General features: G+C 45.3%; 1 protein-coding gene across 3 annotated transcripts in view; it reads right to left on the bottom strand.

Moving 5' to 3' along the window:
- Positions 1 to 17,439, bottom strand: part of ABAT (4-aminobutyrate aminotransferase) — a 150,265-nt gene extending 132,826 nt beyond the window's left edge. For 2 of the 3 annotated variants that reach the window (XM_039493036.1, XM_039493038.1), the window contains exon 1: positions 17,313 to 17,439. The gene's annotated coding sequence lies outside the window, so the exon portion shown is untranslated. The remainder of the gene's footprint in view (positions 1 to 17,312) is intronic. The other variant, XM_039493037.1, reaches the window with a different exon arrangement.
- Positions 17,440 to 21,681: the final 4,242 nt, after the last annotated feature.

Genomic DNA, 21,681 nt, shown 5'->3' with positions numbered 1-21,681 from the left:
AGAATTAGAATGGGCATCTGAGGCCAGATCCTCAGATGATGTGAATTGGTGTAGCTCTATTGACTTCAGTGCGGCTACACGGATTTACACCAGCTGAGTATTTGGCCCATTATTTTAAGCCATTCTTAGAAGGACATCAAAAACATTCATACCAATGTAGCCTGTGTGTCACATCCAAACCTAAAAACAGATTGACAGTGACCAAGGAAATCTTTGGAATCTGGATTTGTCAGAATTGTCCTTTCCACATAACATTTCCAATTATATTCCCAAGAAAAGGGAGATTAGAGGCAGAAGATAATGGGCTGAATTCTGAGAATCAAGGTTTCTTCAGCAAGGGCCAACCAAAGGAAGGGATTGACAGTCTCCTCAAAAAATAGACTCAGTACTTCCCTACTTGATCTTACCAGCCTGGCAGGACACGGGTCAAGTCTGCAACTCAGAGCTCCCCAAGCACCTCTAGCTCCTCCATGAATAACAGAGACTTATGGTCAAAGAGGCAAGATTCATATTTGTCTGTACCAGACATGACTTTGCCTCCACAGAGATCATTAATTGGAATCTGACCAGACTTCTCTTTTCAATAAAGAAAACAGACAGCTCCTCACAACAAGAAACATTCAACTGTTTCTGAACAAAAGTTCAAGTTTGTTCAAGATTGCGAACCCCAAGTTCCCTAAGGCTATTCACCAACCTTCACGGGACAAGGGCTCAGCAGTGTACTCTGGGATTAGCACCGTCTGGCTAAGTACTCCTTGTGGGACAGCTCAGACATCAGACCACTCACATTTCACCAAAAGAGAGATGCTGATGTATTTATCTTTCTCCTCAGGGGATGGAATGGTGCAGTTCACTATTTTATCCCCCTAGATTCAACTGCTACTTTCACTTACTTCAACTCCTGGTTAATTTGATCCTCCATCTAATTCTATCAGCACCTCAGGAGCTCAGTCATTTGTGCTAACAGGAAGGCAACTTCCACCCTTTGTTTTGATCAATGCCGATCCCTTCAGGAAGCTATTACAGGATAATTTGATCATTGGCTGTAAAAAAAGCAGCCACTTAATTGCTGAGGGCCAGATCCTCTTCTCAGTGACACTAGTGAAAACGGAGTATCTCCGCTGTCAAATTCTTTTGTCGCATATCTGGGCACAGCTCCATAGCTTCAGTGGTTTTGCACAGCTGAACACGAGATCAGAATCCAGCCCTAAGGCTGAACCGTAATTCTGCAGTTAAAGAAGAAAGAGACCAAGGAAGCCCCTGAAAATAAAAAACAACAGAATATGACTAACAGGCACTGGAGTCTGGAGGACATTCCCCAGTAGGTCAGGACTTTGTGAAAGTAGAGCCCATTTTGGGGCTCTGCAGTATTGTCTTTAACTTTCTGGGGTTGACATGAGCAGCCTACCCTATTCAATGAAAGGCCTGATCCTGCAAGATGCTGAGGGAGTAGGAAGTGAGAGTTGCTAGCAGTCCCCAGGCTTAGCCCCCAGCAGTCAATTCCAAGAGACCCCCAACTCACTGATCCAAAGCCAGTAAAGTCAAGGGGAGTCTTTCAGCTGACCTCAGCGGGCTTTGAGACTCAAACCCTATTATGATGGACTGAGCAGGATTGGGGGATTTTTGCTCTCCCTCCTTCATTCCATGCTGCAATACTGGCCATCCTGTTAATTATTATTTAGCATTACCTCTCTCCTCCCTATTCCCCCACCCCAAATGTCAGCTGCATCTGGACATTATCCATAGTGGTGAGGCACTCATACATTCATGTAATAGCCATCAGGCAGGGATGATGACCAGTGTCATCTGTCTGCCACCCTTCCTCCTCAGAGATTGCATCTCCTCTGTCAGACTGACAGCAGGACTCCAGAGCTAGTTGGCTCAGATCCTCAAAGGTTTTCAGGCACCTAAGGCCTATTGGGAATTAGGAGCCTAAATACCTTTAAGGATCTGGGCTGTTGTTCTCAAACCCACCTCTCTCCTGCAGGGGAGAGCAGGAGTTTACTGAAGAATTAAACAAGAAAACATCTGTCCCTAGCTATTTTGGTGCCCTACACAGCCCCCCTGCAGAAATACTGCAGCCTGTGGGGGGCCTGTGTGGGTGGGAGCGGGGGGGGGCTGATCCCAGGCCTCCGTGGGGGGGGAGGGAGGGAGCGAGCGACTGGCCACTTCCTGCAGGAAATGGAGTGACCCAGACCCAGCCTGCTCCGCTCCCCTGGCTCCCAGCCCCGCCGCTGGCGAGTGCTGGGGGGTGGTTCCCCCCTCCTCCAAGCCTGGGAGCCAGGGGAGCAGAGCAGGCTGGGGCAGGAAGAGGTGGGGCTGAGGTGGAGCAGGGGCAGGGGCCATGGGGGAGAGCCAGAGCAGGGGCTGGAGCAGGTGCAGTGAGAGACCTGGAAGCAAACGGACCCGGAAGCGGCCTCGAGTATGAAAATTAAAAAGGCGCCACTTTTGGGGAATGTGATCGGGGGAGCGGCCGCTCCCCTTGTTGCCCCCTAGCTACGCTACTGATGTTGGTCCAGGATATTAGAGACACAAGGTGGGTAGGTAATATCTTTTATAAGAGGTCTGTGTAAGCTCTAAAGCTTGTCTCTCTCACCAACAGAAGTTGGTTCAATAGAAGATATCACCTAGTTCACTTTGTCTCTTTAGTTTTCTGCACTGTCAGACAAGCCTGTCCAAATTACTTATCATTTTAGAAAGGCACTGATGAACATCGGTAATGTGGCAATCTTTCTAAGGGTACGTCTACACTACGGGATTATTCCGAATTTACATAAACTGGTTTAACAAAACAGATTGTATAAAATCAAGTGTGCGCGGCCACACTAAACACATTAAATCGGTGGTGTGCGTCCACGGTCCAAGGCTAGCGTCGATTTCTGGAGCATTGCACTGTGGGTAGCTACTCCGTAGCTATCCCATAGTTCCCGCAGCCTCCCCCGCCCCTTTGAATTTCCGGGTTGAGATCCCAGTGCCTGATGCGGCAAAAATCATTGTCGCGGGTGGTTCTGGGTAAATGTCGTCAGTCACTCCTTCCGCTGGGAAAGCAACGGCAGACAAGCATTTCATGCCTTTTTTCCCTGGATTGCCCTGGAAGATGCCATAGCATGGCAATCATGGAGCCTGTTTCGCCTTTTGTGACTGTCACCGTATGTGTACTAGATGCCGCTCACAGAGGTGATTCAGCAGCGCTACACAGCAGCATGCTTTTGCTTTTGCATGATAGCAGAGATGGTTATCAGCCATATTGTACCATCTACCATACCATAAATTGGTAATAAGATGATCGTGGCTACCAGTCCTTTTGCACTGTTCCATTTGCTGCTGTCATAAGTGCCCCTGGCTGCTCTTAGCCAGGGGCAAAGTTAAAATTGGGAATGACTCCCTGAGTCAATCCCTCCTTTTTGGTATCTAAAAATAGAATCAGTCCTGCCTAGAATATGGGCAAGTGTACTAGAGAACCACTGTATCAGAGAGCACAGCTGCTCTGTGTCAGATCCTGCAGAAATTATGAGCTGTATTCTATTCACAGGGGGTGCTCCTGCAACAACCCCACCTGTTGATTCCGTTCTTCCCTCAGCCTTCCTGGGCTACCGTAGCATTGTCCCCCCACTTGTGTGATGAAGTAATAAAGAATGCAGAAATAAGACACAGTGACTTGTTAGTGAGATATGAGTGGAAGGCAACCTCCAGCTGCTATGATAGTCCAGACAGGACAGTAAGGAATGTGTAGGAGAGGAGCCCAGCATCCCTCTGCTAGTTCAGGGGCACTTGAATCTTTTCTTTACACATGAAGGGTGGGGGCTGATGGAGCTCAGCCCCCTGTTGCTATGACGACGACGATGGTTATCAGCCATATTGCACCATCTACCAGGAAAAATTAGGACCAGGCGCCCTTGATCGACCTAACAGATGCTGGTCATCATGGTTGCACTGCCCCATGTGCCAATAGGCTGATGACGAGGACGGATACCAGTCGTATTGTACCATCAGTCAGCCATAGCGTGGGGGGAGCAAGGATGTTGGTGTTGAGTGCTGCACCATCGTGTCTATCTGCAGCATTCAGTAAAGATAGGGTGACATGTAAAAGAGTCAAGAGAGGATTGTTTTCCCTTTCACTTCTGGGGGTGGGTTGGGGGGGTGCGTAAATTGCCGAGCTATGCCCTGACCCACCGCGGACACTGTTTTTGACCCTAGAAGCATTTGGAGCTCAGCCAAGAATGCAAATGCTTTTCAGAGACTGCAGGAACTGTGGGATAGCTTGAGTCCTCCAGTCCATGAGCGTCCATTTGATTCTTTGGCTTTCCGTTACGCTTGTCACGCAGCAGTGCGCTGAGTCCCTGCTATGGCATCTGTCTGGAGATATTTAAAAAATGATTTTGAATGTCGTCTTCTGTAACGGAGCGCTGATAGAACAGATTTGCCTGCCCTTACAGCGATCATGTCTGCATCGTCCATGCGGGAGCTCTTTCTTTATTTTGATTTTTAACTGCATCACCACCTGTGCTGATCAGAGCTCCACGCTGGGCAAACAGGAAATATTCAAAAGTTCGCGGGGCTTTTCCTGTCTACCTGGCCACTGCATCCAAGTTCAGAATGCTCTCCAGAGCGGTCACTGGTGCACTGTGGGATACCGCCCGGAGGCCAATACCGTCGATCAGCGGCCACACTAACCCTAATCCGATATGGTAATACCGATACTAGCATTACTCCTCTCGTTAGGGAGGAGTACAGAAACCGGTTTAAAGAGCCATTAAAATCGATATAAGGTGCCTCCTAGTGTGGACGGTTGTGGCGTTAAATCGGTTTTACGCTCCTAAAACCGGTTTAAACGCGTAGTGTAGACCAGGCTTAAGACATTGAGCTAAATTCACTGTCAGTGTGACTCAATGTGGCTTCAGAGAAGTTACACAGGGATGAATTTAGCCTATTTGGACAACTTTTATTTTTCATTGACAGTACGCTGAAACAAACAGCCCCAGTGCAATGGCTTGGCAGAGCACTTTCCTTAAGGGTGTTTCCTTTAGTTGTTCTTGGATTGTCTTTAGCTTCTCTTGTGCTCAGCTATGCAGTGGGAGCATTGTTGTAGACTGCTCAAAAAAAGGTGACAGTCCAAAGTGTATCCTCTCACCTATAAAACATACCTTATAAGTGAGACTCGAATGTAGGGTTTAACAAAGTAATTTTACTGGACACTGCCAAGTCAATATCCTTTGATAATCTAGTGAAGCCTTGAACAAGAAATACTGCAGCTGCACCTCCTTCCTTGCTGCTTCTAGTTAATGGCAGAAAGTTAATCAGAAGCTGAAGTTTTATGACATGCTTTAGGAATACCACTGCATGCCTGCAACGCCAGCTTACTAACTGGAATGTAGAAATCCATTATATCAGAGCCCTTTGTGGATTTTGACCACATTTAATAAACCAGTTACTTTCTCTCCCCTCCCCCAACAGTATAATAAAACATAACCTTAAGAGCTGATCTAAGTAATTTAACAGACAGTTCAGGAACACTGCACTGCAGATTTCCTGCATTCACACCAATAGCCATACAGAGGAGTGAAAATCATAATTCTTAAGAAACTGCACTCTATACAACCACTACATTCCGATCAGGACACAGTCTATGATCTTACTCAGAAGCTTCTTGAGTTTGCTTAAAACACTGCAGAATTTCATCTGAACTTGGTTCATTCCTCAGCACAGAGAGGACAAGTATTGAAGAAACCTTGTGAAAAATGCTAGAAACTAAGGCAGGTTTGCTTGGTTATTTTGTTCCTTTTACAAGTGTTATTGCAGGACCTTTGGCTAGACAGGATTACATGAATATGGAAATCAAGACACAGAAAAACACAAGGAGATATTATTTCTCTTAAATACACAAGGACCTTTCTTGGAATGTAAAGACTGGCCCATACACTAAAAAGCTGGGTGTGCAGAAAACGGGTTATCTATCCTACCCTAGAAAGCCCTTTTTTTAGCTTTACTGAGTCCTCATTATTTGCGCCTCTTCTGTACAAATTCCAAATTCTCTTCCTACTGGGTGTGTAGAGTTTCTCTCCCCTTATCTTCCTCCTTCGCTATCCATCCCAGCCTGGCCTCTAACGGTTTGGAAAGTTGCACATGCACCAGTTCCTTCTTGCCTATTACTTCTGGCCCATTGTGCCTCTGTCTGCTTTTTTGATACCAAAAAAACAACATGCACGCTGATCAAAGGTGTCAGCAAGAGCATGCATGTGTTTGTAATGCATGGGCGAAAGAGGGGGGAAATAACAAAAAAGCCCAAACAAACAAAACATCCTTCCTTCCTTCTCTTTGCTTGGACTGTTCTGAGGCTGCCCATCAGCTGGAATTCCTGCCATACACACACTTCCCAAGACTTCTCAATGACCCTGCTGTGTCTCACACCTAGTCAAGCATGGACTCTCAGGTTCTCTTCTCCCTTCCAGCAGCAGAGCCAAGCAATCTGCTACTTTCTTGGATCAGTCAAGAAACTGACTAAGTACAGAATAGGGCCACAGGAACTAGGGTTACCACCTGGCCAGTATCTGACTGGCCTGAATCTATCTATCTATCTTTTTTTTTTTTTTTTAAAGGGATTTGCCAGTTGGCAGAAAAATCATATAATCTTCCTAGTTTTTTTTACCTGGGTTTTAAGATTTGCATTATCATCACAATACACTAGGATATCTAATGTTAAAAGTTACTGTGTCCAGCTGAAGATGCTGCAGTTTTCCAACTTCTGCAGTTTAAGCGATGACAGATCAAAACTGTTGAAAATACAGCAGCTCTTTGCCCACCAACATGCAAGCATACCACACATATGTGTGAGAGAGGGTTTGAGTCATGCAAGAATGAGGAGATATGCGAGGCATATTAAACAATGGAAGATCAGGGCAATGGTGCAAGTGCTCCTACTACACCCCTGAAAAAAAACTAGCATCAGAAACTGCACATTCAATGACAACTGGCTAAATGAAAGACTGCAAAGACTGCCTAGCAAAATATGCTAATAAAACAACCCCCCATTTGTTATCAATCTAGATATTAAGCAGCTGTTGAGGTAGGGTTGCGAAGTTGCCTTGTGGCTAGGGTTGCAGGGGCTTGCTTTGTGGGGGATGCTTTTTTTTTTTTTTTGGCGCTCATTTCAAAGGTGGTCACTCTAACAAGAGCACCTCCCAGCTTAGCTTATCTTCTTAAAGGGTCTGCTTCCAACCTTGCTGTCATGTTCTGTAATGTGGATATGAGTGCCCTGATCTCACTGTGCGCCAGACTGCTCCACAGTTTAGAGCAGGGGTAGGCAACCTATGGCACGGGTGCCGAAGGCAGCACATGAGCTGATTTTCAGTGTCACTCACACTGCCTGGGTCCTGGCCACTGGTCTGGGGGGCTCTGCATTTTATTTAATTTTAAATGAAGCTTCTTAAAAACATTTTAAAAACCTTATTTACTTTACATACAACAATAGTTTAGTTATATATTATAGACTTATAGAAAGAGAACTTCTAAGAACATTAAAATGTATTACTGGCACGCGAAACCTTAAATTAGAGTGAATGAATGAAGACTCGGCACACCGCTTCTGAAAGGTTGCCGACCCCTGGTTTAGAGAGATGCCACACAGGGACGCCGCACTGATGCAGCTTGGCGCCAAACTCCGTTTCAGAGGAAGGGAATAATCTCAGTGAAAGAAAAATTTCTGTAGATGGTGTCTGGGGCAGAGGCCTACACAAAAGCTAGATCCTCCCTGGAACAATGGCTGGAATGGCCACTCCAAAATTCAACTCACAACTCACCCACATCAAACACAGAGTAACAAGTAACATTCTTATAATGTGAAGAGGTAAGAGACACAAATAAAGCAGTGATTTGATCCCTCTATTAATCAGTACTAGACATCTCTTGAATAGCATTTTCCCTCATTTTAGATATTTTATGATCCTGTTAGACATACCAGTCCTGGCTGCATTCCAGAAAGACTCAAGAATTGCAAGCTAAGATTGAGAAGTAGGAGAGCTGCACATCCAGATGGAGGTACACTAGCAAAATAATGTTGCAGCTGTTTATACTATACCTGTTTACACCAGCACTGTTTGTCTTTCATTTGAAACCCCCACATATTTAATCACAAGCTGATTTTAAAAAAGAACTATAATTATAAAAATATGAACACCCCCCAACCCTCAGGCTGTTTATAATCAGTTTCACCTCTGTCTGGGGACTGAGTCCCATCATGTCACTGTGGACAGGCCTCCGGACAGCAAGTCCGGGCCCCAATGCAGAACAGTCAATGGTCCCCATAGAAAGGGATGGCTGAGGTTTACAACACAACTTTTTATCCTATGTATTTTGATAGCATATTAGAACCCACTATACATAAGTTGTGGAGTTGCTTGATCTAGTTAACTTTTTTTCCAGTTACAGCACCAGTATTAAACAAACTGTGAGCCTAAATATAAGATGTAGAATTTGTTGCTCTGAATTATATATTCAAATCAAATAATTCATTTCATTCCATAATGTATTTAAGATATGAAACATTTAAAGAAGCACAAAGTAAGACAACACCTGAAGTATCAAGTAGGCTAATTAAACACCTAATCATAATTTATGTGTGATCTAAAGACAAGGAAAAAACCGATATACCACATGTAACTGAATATGAAAAATAAAGTTAAAATATACAATAGAATACTTGCACTGTTAGTGTTGTGGGACATCAACACCCAGAGCAATGAGGAGACAGCAGGCATGGTGTGCCACATCCCCTGGAAGATCTCTGAGGAGGTGGCCGGGGCGAAGGCAGAGGGAAAACCTGCACCTCGTTCCCTGGCTGAGTGGTGAAGGTGGCTCCTCATCCTGTGCTCATGACAGTGTCTCGTCAGCCAGTGCTAGTGAGAGTGAAGGGAGGGCTAGCCCCGGCTGCCTCTCAGCAAACTTAGGGCAGCTCAATTGGGTGGCTGAACTTGCTGGCTTGTGTTTGGCGAGGAGTTTCTCCTGGGGGAGAAAATATGGTAGCAGAAGGAGCTTGTTCCTCTTTAAAGTCTCCCTGTCCTCAGCCCCGCAGCCAGAGAGCCAGCACGGCAAGCACAGCGGCTCCTGAGCAGTCAGAGGAGGCAACAAGCTCCATGGTTCCCAGGCTGCTGCTGCTGCTCTGCCAGACCAGTAGGGTGCAGTAGCACTCTGACAAACTGTTATTGTCACAATGAGAGATGGTGCTCTGTCCAGAGCAGCAGGAGGAGGAGACCAGATTTCTTTATCTTAATTTTTATTAAAAAAAATATACTTATCTATCCCATCTGCTGCCGGGCCCCTGTGCAAATAACTCCTTTGCTCCCCCGTCCATTGGCGGGCCTGAGTGTAGAGACTGAGGGCCAGATTCTGATCTCAATTACAGAAGTGTAAGTCCATAGTTACCTCTCTTATTTACTGAGATCAGAATCTCACCCTTTGGGTTGAAATGGAGACATTGTACCTGCATGTGTGGCCATTTAAAAATTAAGGTACTGATTACAATTAAAGAACAAGAACAGTTGCTCACTTCCTGTGGCTGCAGACAGACATGCAAAAAGAATAGTTATTCTGGCTTTAAGAATGGGAAGAAAAAAATAGTACTAAAAGGTTTGTCACCTACAATTATTCCACCAAAAAGAAAGCATCTGGGAATGTTATTAACTGTATAATTCAAGGCTCTTCCCAGCCTAATAAAGTCCACAACCAAAGGCATCACCACATTTTGAATACAGCCACTCCTGCTACTTGCCATTACCTCAAGTTCACAGAACCCTGTCTCTAAACACTTTTACAACAGAAACAGGATCTATTAGAATTCTTTGAGGGGGTCAACAAGGGGGATCCAGTGGATATAGTTCAGTGGATTTTATTTAAATCATTATTTAAATCACTAGTCAGGAAGACTCAATTTAAGCATGGATTTCTACATAAAAGTGCATTCTTGTTGGTTGTTTTAATCTTAATACATAATCTTCACAACTCAGAGATAGATGTAAGTTTTATTTTTAAAAGATTACACACTATACATTTTTAAGTAATTTATTTTGAAAACTTTTCAGATTAGTTTTACTGCTGTAGTAAAAAAAATGAATAAATTGTTTGGTTATTTCATTTACCAAAGGTAACTGAAGCAGATATTTATGAAGTCATTGGGAGGCGAACTATCTACAATTCAACAGGTTAATCATTAATATTTGGAGGATTTTCTTGCCATGCTCTATTAGGAGAACATCACCAGACAGACATTTAAATTGTTGTTTTAGTTAAATAAAACGTTATGTATTATGGATTTTTTTTTCAAACAGCAAACATATAATATTTTAACAAAACAAGTGAATTTTTGAGTTTAGTTAAACATACAAGTTTTTTAAAGTCAGGTTTGTTTTTGTTAAAATTGTTTTTTTACTAAAATAGTTACATGAAATATTAAAAAAACACAAAAATTTAATCGACTATGTCAGCCAGGTCAACATGAGAAACTTAAAATATTGGCTTCTGCAGCTAACTCGGTCATCTTCACCTTCATTTTCCTGTTTGTTCGCAATCTGGAAAAGAAAAACAAGCTCTCCTGCTTTTTCAGGTCCCAAACGATTTCTCAATTTGGAATGAATTAGTCCAAAGGAAGAAAATATTCTTTCTACACTAGCAGAAGAAGCTACTGCTATTAAAAGTGAGATTATCACTTCAACAATCTCTGAATCCAAGTGCAAGACCCAGAACTCCCCTAAACTTACACCCTAGTTCTCTAGGGACCAAACTCCATTTCCATACGGACCAAATGACTGTCTAGACTGATATTGGGACCAATCAAGGCTGCCCCATCCCACCCTTCCATCAAAGCCAAGTGCCAAAGCCATGGCTGCTAGCAGCCAGCCAGATCTCTCCTCCCTGGGGCTCGGGGCTCTGTCTGAAGCAGCAAACCCACTTCTTGCATTCCAGGTACCCAGGCCAGTGGCTCTTGCTGATCTGTCAATAGTCTTAGGACCAAAAATCTCCCTTGCAGGGCTCCATCTAGCTGCTCAGCTGTAAGACCTGTTAGCAAGTGTCTTGTCTCTAATCCTCTGCTTGTGCTGCGGAGCTGTCTGTATTGTCTGAGTAACTCTCCTGTGCTAGTAAGGAAACATGTAACATGGTGTCCCAGGCACCAGTAGTTGGGATGCAGGCAGAATGCTGCCCAGCTGGAGCTGTGAAGAAAGGGCTGCAATACCCTGCCCTGTCACCACAGGACTTGGGACAGGGCATTGTCAGCCAGCTGATGGTCCATCCTGGGGGGTAGGAGCAGCTGTGTGCTGTGCTCTCACCAGGGGTGGAGGAGCTAGGAAGTGCGTTGCACCTAGAGCTAGCCCCAGTGTTACAACAGCAGGGGCCCCATTGTTCCTGGCTGACTTGTGGCTTGACCCTAACCCTAGCTAGCCCAGCAGTGCTGCATGCCCAGCTCTGGAGCTGGGCCATAGCTGTCACCTGTCCTCTGATTACTCTGACTGTGGAATGTATCTCTGAGGTCACCAATCAGAATAAAGGTCACCCAAATCGTGTTTAAAAAAAAAAAAAAAAGGAATCCAAGTGCTTAAGTGACTTCCACCAGTTCATTGGTCTCTTTTACGGCCTGATGCCGTTACAGGCTCTCTCTTCTAATGTGAGAATGGTATGGTTGATCTCAAATCAATGAAGGCTACACTCAGAAAGACCTCAAGACTTCTGGAATATGCTGCTCAAACAGTTTCACTTTTGTTTCTACTGCCTGTCACTCCCTTCTCACATTTATCTCCGGACTTCTTCTCCTTGCCAGATCTATTCCACCCCAACAATCTTCTATTCATTGAACTTTTTGAAACTTTGCACTTTTAGAGAGAAGTAAGGGATTGACTCTGTGTACACAAATTTGCAGAGGGACAATAGGGTTGAGATCTGTTATTTCTCACCTCTATATATTACTTATTTATTTTAAAACTTTTTTTTTGCTGTTAACAAGCAGGTTATCTCTGGAGACATAAATCCACAGTTTGAGAACTGCAAAACTAAGCATTTCTGATGGTATCTTCTAGACTGAGCACTGAGTCCCTTTGGGTAGACAGAAAGATTAACCACTGCTCTACAGCCAAAATGCTTCTGAAATAAATGTAGTCAAACTTTACTAATTCTGGGTCACTGAGAATGAAAATGATGCTTAAAATTGTTGATTGGCTCTAGTTTTCAAGGTATGCTATTGGGTCAGCATACATGACCCTTGACTTGGGAATGGCGGAGGATAAGTGAGTTATAAAGGGAAGGGATCTCAATTTAAACCAGAAATGACTAAAATACATCTTTGACTGGATCTATGAATAAATCTATGACTGGGTTTGGACAGTACTTGCTTTTTAGGCAAAACAATGAATGATGCAATCTGAAGCTGGTATTGTGTCATACATGATATGAATTGCATCATGTTATTCCTAGAAGTCATGGATGATGCAATCATAACGAAGCTTACATCACTCTGCTGAACAAATTGCCCTATATCTGCTCTAGAAATCATACCATGTCATGCTCTCTTATTTGTCAGTGTATGATTTTGCAAAGGGACACATTTCTGTTTAGCCAAAGTGAGCAGAGATGCCTCGTACTTGTGTGAACAGTGCAGATAACTTCTGCTATGTTTGTGGTGAAGTGACTTTTGCATCACAAAAGCACAGTTGGTCATGCAGTCCATATGAAGGAAACCTATGACAACATGAAACAACTTTTGAGGTGCATAAACTATGACCAACATCAGTGGCAGCTTTGTGGCGATTTGAAGGTTGTTGCTCTCTTGCTTGGTCTGCAGGCTGGATACACAAAGTACTGCGGTTTTCTCTGCAAATGGGATAGTCGTGCAAGAGATTGCCACTACATCAAGAAAGATTGGCCACTCCGACAGTCATTGGAGCCTGAGAGGAAAAGTGTTCAGCATCCGCTACTTGTTGAATCAAGGAAGATTTTGTTACCACCCTTACACATCAAGCTGGGTCTGATGAAGAACTTTGTCAAGGCCATTGACAAAACACAAGCAGCTTTCAAGTACCTCCATGGAAAATTTCCAAGGTTAAGTGAAGCCAAGATAAAGGAAGGTGTCTTTGTTGGTCCTCAGATTTGTGAACTTCTTTGAGATGATGCATTTGACCATGCGCTGCGTGGCAAGGAAAAGATGGCCTACAAAGCCTTCCAGTTAGTGGCAATAAATTTTCTCGGAAACAAGGCAGACAACTACAGGTTGTTGGTGGAAAACCTCCTCAAGGCATACAAAAGCCTTGGTTGCAACATGTCACTAAAGAGATATTTTTTGCACTCTCATCTAGATTTTTTTCCACCAAACTGCAGAGCAGTGAGCAACGAGCACGGCGAGCGATTTCACCAGGACATTGCAACAATGGAGAAACGCTATCAGGGCAAATGGAGCCTATCAATGCTTGCAGACTATTGCTGGACAGTGACAAGAGATGCTCCATTTAATGAATACAAGAGACAAGCCAAGAAGCGCCGAGTAGACACTGAATAGGACTAAACTATGTACATAATAGTTTTTTGCCTTTTGTTTCATAATAAATTTTAGTTAGATAACCCTTTTGCTGATTTTTAAAGTGTTACATAAACAGGACAGGTGAAACATTATCATGTAAAGCAACCATAAACACATGAAAAGACCTAGGTTTACAATTTATGATTAAACTCTACTATCTACACAATATACAGACATAAAATGTAAAAACTTAAATACCTTAGAAACAGTAGTCAATCAGTTGTTTTAATTGTCATATTTGAATTCAGCACATCAAAATACATAATAAATAGCACATTTTATCTCTGAAGCAGACGACTTCTCAAAAATTGTAGACCAGTATAATCTATACAGAAGCACCTGGAACCCCATAAGATTGGATCCCTAAATCCATGAACTATTGGAACTCATTTACAAAACTTTTCTTAAACATTACATGAATAGATTGTCTTATACTTTAGAATTAGAATAGTATAATTGAGCTATAATGTATCTTAATTAAAACTATCTTTAGATATTGTTTTTGGAGGAAAAAAACCTATCAAAAATCATTTTTTTAAAAAAATCATTAATTTTTATCCACCCTGATATAGTGTACTTAGATTTTCAGAAAGCCTTTGACAAGATCAAAGATGTCATGGGATAAGAGGGCAGGTGCTCTCATGGATTGGGCAGGGTTTAATTATGCTCCAAGAATAAATCTTAGCAGATGCCAAGTGAGTATTGCTCAAAAGTGATTACTCAGCCTCTTCACTATTATCCAATCAATTTCCCTCCCCAGATTTGAATTATGGAAATATTCCAAGATGAGTATTACACATATGCCAAATTTCAAAGTTCAGCCATTTCGAATAATCTGTGCCAACAAGCGTGGCAATTTTTTTTTTACACTGGGGGGAAAAAAGACACTTCATCCTCACAGTTCAAAAGAGCTAAACATATTTTCCACTTAAACTTGCAAAAAGAAATTGACCTTTTGGCTGAGAACCAACATGGAAGGTGTTTTTTTTTTAAAGATACAAGTAAGCAAAACCACAGATAACAGGGTTATAAACAAATGTCTTGCAACAATAAATTATAGCTATACAGCTTTCATAGTAATTTTTCCATGTCCTATTGCCCAGACAAGGAGACACACCACTACTCTTCCTCAATGGATCACGGTATAAAGCTCAGAATAAACATAGCCAACTTTGTGGCTCATGGATTAAGAAAGCTTGAAGACGTCAGGATTTATTTATGTTTTTGGGTAAATTAACTACATGTGTTTTTTTAATGGAGACAGAAAGCTTTAATCAGTATATCTCACCAATACATGAAATCTTGAGCTTTCTTGCCTTTAAACTGCCCAGAATCTTGCCACAGAAAAGGAAATGAGCTGCAGTTCCATGGATTTACACATTTTAGACCCAGAGGCAAAACCACAAACTTTATGCAGTACAATACAGCCACTCATCTGAACAAATGCTTCCTTTTTGTATTACTACTCAGACATATATTTGTGAAGGGGCCTTTGAAAGGTCTGTGCAAGACAATCTAAATGCAGGCAAGCTATTTGGGTTTAAGGGAAATTCTGTATCAGTAACCGAAACATTGTGAGTTCATATACCTGATCATCTATTTTCTCTTTGTGCAATAACAAACAACTCTGCAGCAGGCCCAGTAAACACAGCACTTTAGCTAGCACACTGTAGCATTGTCTTTTATAAAAGCCAGCCTAGTTACTAGGAGTCAGATGTGCATCCTTGATACTACAGATGAAACACTTTCAGCCGTGTCCCCAGTTCACATTCACTAAGGCAGTTAGTGAAAAATTTCCTGATCTGCTGTAGTAGAAGAATGAACAGATTCAACAGCCTGAGCTGGAACAGCAGCTGCACAGGAACATTTTCACTGCAGTACCTGTCACTATGGCAGCTACCAAGTACTATGGAGAGAAGGACTAAAATCCACACACAATAGGGACAGAGAAATTTACCACTGCATGTCCATGTGTCACAGTTCAAGGGATCATGTGATCATTTATTCTAAGGTGCTGCAATATGTAATTTCATGGAATAGGATGAGAAACTAACAACATTGCAATAGCCTGTATTTCTTTGTTCTCTTGGTCACAGGTAGCAAGTTTATACACATGTTTACTAAAATCTTAAAACAACATTTTAAAAAAAATTCATGGGAGTAAGTTTGCTCACCATCTAAGCGCACAAGGTCTTTTCTCACAAAGCTAACAAATGCAATGGTTTTAGCACAGAATGTGCCTAAGGCCATGCCTTCTAAAGTCCAAAGCTAACAAATGCAATGGTTTTAGCACAGAATATACCCACGGCCTTGCCTTGTAAGGTCCATTTGCACCAGCGAGCACATCTTCACAGGGCACTAACCCAATGTACTGTACAGCAACAGGCACACAAATGATTAACCACCTCCTAGGTGTTCTGTTTCCTTTGCTAGGTTTCTAAGAAGTACCTCCCTCCCCTAAGGATGCAGGACTGAGGGAGACCTGAGGAGCAGGATCCTACTTTTCCTAAGGGGATGGGGTCAGGAACTAGCATTGAGGCAAGATACAGATTCCAGCTCCCATAAATCGGAAAAGAGATTAAAAGCTACAAAGAAAGAATTTATGACAATATTTTTACTTTGAGCCATTTTGCAGGCTTTGGAAAAAACACAGAACTCTTATTTTAGCACAAATACCATATGTCCAACAAAAACATTGTTTTTACTTTTTTCCTACCCCCTGAGTATCATTTCAGGCAATGGGCAAAAGTATCCACATACCCACAATTCACATTGGCACTGCAATTATAGATGTTTGGTGCTAGGATTTATGGGGCATATCCCAGGCTTCCTAGCACCTCATCAAGTGGATCTGCTCTAGGAATTGGTTTGCGGTATATTGTGGGAGACCTTGTCTGTTCTTGCTGGACCCTTGTGCATATGTGGTGTTGCTCCTGGATCTATTCCTGGGACTCTGCCCCCCACACCACTGTGGTCTCCTCCAGTACTGGAGAAAAGTAGGCAACTAAGTAACCAGTCTTCCTCAAGAAGAAATGGATGGGTCTTTGCTTCACACATGTTTGCTGCAAAGTATGAGCCCTTGGCAAGAATTGGCAAAGCTCACCAGGCATGTAACTGTGCCACAGCTGCCCACAAGAGAACAGCAGGGGCATCAACACCACACCGCTACTCCCTCCTCTGAATCACACACATTGGGTAAGGGGCCACCAAGTAAGAAGGGGAGGGGGCACAGACCACCGCCAGCACCCTGCAGCAGCTCCCGGGGTGCCCAGCAGCCTCACCACCTGCTGGGTGAGCAGAAGGTGCCAGCAGCCGCCGCCCCCAGGGTTACAGTAACGGCTGTAAGGAAGGCAGGGATGGAGGCAGAGGGAGCCTACCAGCTCCGCCCCAGGTTGAAGTGGGGGCTGAAGGCGGCAGGGGGCGGTGGGATAAGCCTGGCAGCACCCCCCCCCCCCCCCGGGGTTGAATTAAGGACTGTAAGGAGGGCAGGGACGGAGGCGGGGGGGGGGGGGGCTAGCAGCCTCCCCAGGGCTGAAGTGGGGGCTGTGCGGAGGGCAGGGCCAGAGAGGCAGGTGGCGGGGGGCTCCCAGAAGCGGCTCGCGGGGTATGAGTGGGACGGGACAGGGCTGAGGGGCGCCGGGCCAGCAGCCTCCCCCTGCCTCGCCCGGCTGCCCCGATGGGGACGGGGTGCTGGCAGCCAGCCTCCCCCAGGGCCTGGACCTCCCGCCCCGGCTGCGACCAGCGGTCCCCCCGCACTCACCGCGGGCTGGCTGGCGGCGGCGGCGGCGGCGGCGGGCTCTCACCTCCCCGGGTTCGCGCTCCAGGCTGAGCGGACAGAGCCGCAGGGCCCCGCTGCTCGCTCTCGCCGCGGCCAATCCACGCCACCGGCCCGGCCAATCAGAGGCCACAGCCGGGGCACCCGCCCCCAGAGGGGCGGGGCTGCCTGGCCGGAGGGGAGGCGGACAGCGCAGTGCGGGCAGGGGCGAGCACGAGCCGGGCTGGGGAGGGAGGCGGGCAGGTGGGGTTGTAGGGATCACACAGGGTCAGGGCTAAGCCCCACCCACTCTGAGCATCGCCTGCGGTCTGGTGCCTCCCAGGTGCCTGCAAGGTGCCGAGCACACCCCGTTCCCCTGGGAGCCGGGGAGGGGCTGGTGGCACTCAACGCCGCATCGCGGACCCCTAGCCAGTGGCACAGCTCCGTTAATTAGCAGAAGAGAAGCTGGCTTGTTTTGCTGCCTGTACCAAGTCTCATGAATTGATAGGGGGCGAGGCAGGACCGTAGCAGCCTCTAAATGCTGGTGCAATTCCTTGGCTGGAGCTGAAATGACAACATCACAGTGACCTAGTCCCCTGCTCATCGTTCCAGACTGGATCACACTTGTCCCCAGGCAGGATCATTCACGCCACATCTCATTCCAGATTGGTAGGGGGGTGTGAACAGAATCAGCTCAAATATGAACGGAGCTGAACCCTGGTGGTATCTTCCCCACAAACCCCAGGACTCTCTTTTCTGAAGCAAACCTAATCTTAAACCTATGTTCTTAAATCATGTGTTTTCCAGGGTTATCAGTAGCAGGCCTCACATGCACCTATTGATTATATATGTCAAGTGCACCCTGCCCAGAATAGTGTGTTCATTTCTGGTCACCTTCTTTCAGAGACAAATGACCAAAATGTTTAGATACACAAAAAGCCCTAGAAACTGAAAGGATTTGGACTGTTTAGAGTGGACACATAATAGGAGTTGCATAAAATAGGTAAATGAGGTGCCTCCCTTTACCCTTTTTCCTCATAATACAACAAAAAAAGGAAGGGACATTCAATGAAAATGAAAGGAACCAAATTTACAACTAATACAAGCAAAGGGGCTAAACGTTTTTTGTTTGTTTTACATAATGCATAATTATCCTATGGAACTCATCCCTGTACGATCTCATGGTGACCAAGAGTTTAACAGGATTAATACAAATATTAGATCTTTCTCTAAATAATGAGACTGTGTCCAGTTATAACATATTTATTTATTTCTACAAGGGTTATACACCCATAGGTTACAGAGCATAAGCCAATTACTATCTAATGGGGTTAGTAAGAAACTTCCCCAAGGGTGGGTTTTTATATAATTGTCTCCTAAGGAGTCCCACAACTTCCTTCTTCATCTGAAGCCTCTGCCACATCAGAGACGGGATACTGGGATAGATGGATGACCAGTCTGTTGCAGTATGGAAACTCCTTGGTTCTCAGGCATAAAAGTTAATGGTACAACCCATGGAGATCACAAATATCTCTGGATACAGAGGGGTCTGAGCAACGGGGTCACCTCTCAATCCCCTACTTGTTTCTGTGTGTGAGAACTTTAAAACCATTTTCTATAGCAGTCTATGGGTTTCCATTGTTGTGAAGGAAAGGCAAAAGCCTCCACCAAGGTTTTGCAGTTCATGTCTATGCTTTTACATCCTTGCACACCATTGTATTAGACTTTAGGATTAATGTCTGTTCCCCGTATTAGCCAAATATGAATATACATCTGGATGGAGAAACTGAAGAAAGAGGTTTCAGCAACCAGGGCCAGCTCCAGACCCCAGCGCACCAAGCAGGCACGTGGGGCGGCATTGTCCTGGCAGGGCGGCATTTGGCTCCGGCGGACCTTCCGCAGTCATGCCTGCGGGAGGTCCAACGGAGCCCCGGGACGAGCGGACCTGCCGCAGGCGTGACTGTTGAGGGTCCCCTCTTCCCGCGGCTCCACTTGAGCTCCCGCAGGCATGACTGCGGCAGATGCACTGGTCCCGCTGCACCGGAGCCGCGGGACCGTCCACAGCCACTTCTGCCCCGGCCACGGGACCGGGGAAGGGCGGCGCGAGCAGCGCGATGCGCCGCCCTGCTTGGGGCGGCGGAATTTCTAGAGCTGCCCCTGTCAGCAACTGAGGGACCATGTTTAGGCTGCCCCTTTGAGCGCCGTAGATTCTTTTAGGCTCAGATCTTACAAAGTCTTCAGCATAGATGTTACCTTGTATACAGGGGTGGTGGGTATAATAGGCCAGGGCTTAGCCTTCTCTGGCGCTGCCACCAACCCACAGTTGGACACCTGGGCTGCAGTGGCCCCACCCCTTCCCTGAGGCCCCCCACCAGCAGCTGCTGCCTGCCTGCCACGTCTCCTCCACTCCACACCCCACCTGGAGGTCCCCACTGCTCGCTGCATCCCTCCTCCTCAGGGACAGGGGGATTGAGGAGGGATGCAGAGAGCCAGCGGTGGGTAGGGGGGAGCGAGGAGGCTCAGCTGGGTGCTGGGGGTCAGTGGCCCAGCCGGGGGGGCCGTCAAGGGCGGGAGGGTCCGGCAGCTCAGCCTGGCACTGGGGCCATCCTGGTACTGGAGGGGAGAGGGGGCAGCAGCTTGGCCCAGCACTGATGAGGGAGCCCGGTGACTCAGCTGGGCGTAGGGGGGGCTGGCATCTGGAGCCAGCCTGGTAACTCAGCCCAGCGCTGGCAGGGGAGCATGGCGACTCGGCTCGGGGGCCCTCAGGGGTGGGGAGGGCAGTAAATCGGTGGGGCTGGCAGCTTGGCCCGGTGTGGCTGGGGCTCCTCTGGCACGGGGTGCCCCTCCCTCAGGGCTTCTGTTACAGGAGGGGATTCAGGGCTCCAGCATGCGGGGGAGGAGGGGGGGGTCTTAGGCAGAAGAGGCATGGCTGGCAAGCTAGCCTCCCCAAAGCGAGCATTCACCTGCTGCCCATGCTTGTATATCAAAAGATGTATAGCCTTGCACTGAGGTTGAGAAAGAAATGGGAGGCAGACCTGCTGCAAGTCTCTGGGTAAGAATAAAAGGGGGTAAAAAACCAAGGGTCAGATCATGATAGGTGTCTAATATAGATCGCCTCCCAGGAAGAAGAGGCGGATGAGGCTTTTAAAAAAAAGAAAAGAAAAGAAAGAAATCGTCCAAAACATAGGACTTGGTGGTGATGGGGGAACTCAACTACCCAGACATCTATTGGGGAAATAATGGAGCAGGGCACAGATTATCTAACAAGTTCTTGGAATACAGGAGAGACAACTTTTTATTACAGAAGGTGGAGAAAGTGACTAGGGGAGAGGCTATTCTGGATTTGATTCTGACAAAAAGAAAGGAACTAGTTGAGAATCTGAAGGTAGAAGGCCGCTAGGGTGAAAGTGATAATGAAACGATCAAGTTGATGATTCTAAGGAATTGTAGGAGGGAAAACAGCAGAATAAAGACAATGGATTTCAAGAATGTAGAGTTTAGCAAACAGAGAAGTGGTAGGTAAGATTCCATGGGAAGTAAGTCTAAGGGGGGAAAAAGAGTTCAAGAGAGTTGGCATTTAAGAAAAATACAAACACATTATTAAGAGCACAAGAGCAAACTAGACTAATGTGTAGAAAAGATAGGACATACGGTAAGAGGCCACCCTTCCTTAACCAGAAGATCTTCCATGAATCATACAAAAAGTAGAAACTAACTTAAATTACAAAGGATGAATATAAAAATACAACACGAACAGTTAGAGACAAAATTAGAAAGGCCACGGCACAAAACTAGATTAAATTAGCAAGAGCTCTAAAAGGGTAACAAGAAAACATTTTACAAATACATGAGAAACTAGATGATGATCAAGGACAAGTAAGGCCCATTACTCAATGAAGGGGGAAAGACAATAACTGTAAACATGGCAACAGCTAAACTGTTAAATGTCTTTGTTTCAGCTTTCACCAAAAAAGTTATGTTATCAGATGACAAATACAGAGAACACCAGTGCAAATGAGGTAGGCTTGGAAGCTAAAATAGGAAAAGAACAAGTTAAAAATTACTTAGGCCATGTCTACACTAGAAAGTTTACAGCGGCACAACTGTACTGATGCAGCTGCACTGCTGTAAGAACTCCCTTTTAGCCGCTTGCTCGTCGGCATAATTAAACCATCCCCAACGAGCAGCAGTAGCTACATCGGTGGGAGAGTGTCTCCCACTGACATAGCACTGTCAACACTGGAGCTTCTGCCAGTGTAACTTATGTCACTCAAGGGTGTGGTTTTTTCACATCCCAAGAGACATAATTTATATCAACAAGTTACATGTTAGAGCCTGATAAAATACCGGTACATCCTAGAATATGTAAGGAACT

This window comes from Mauremys reevesii, linkage group 10 (assembly GCF_016161935.1).
Source record: "Mauremys reevesii isolate NIE-2019 linkage group 10, ASM1616193v1, whole genome shotgun sequence".
In the NCBI taxonomy this organism is placed as follows: Eukaryota; Metazoa; Chordata; order Testudines; family Geoemydidae; genus Mauremys; species Mauremys reevesii.
The sequence above is the reverse complement of the archived record's forward strand: the minus strand, read 5'-3'. Positions and strand labels throughout refer to the sequence as shown.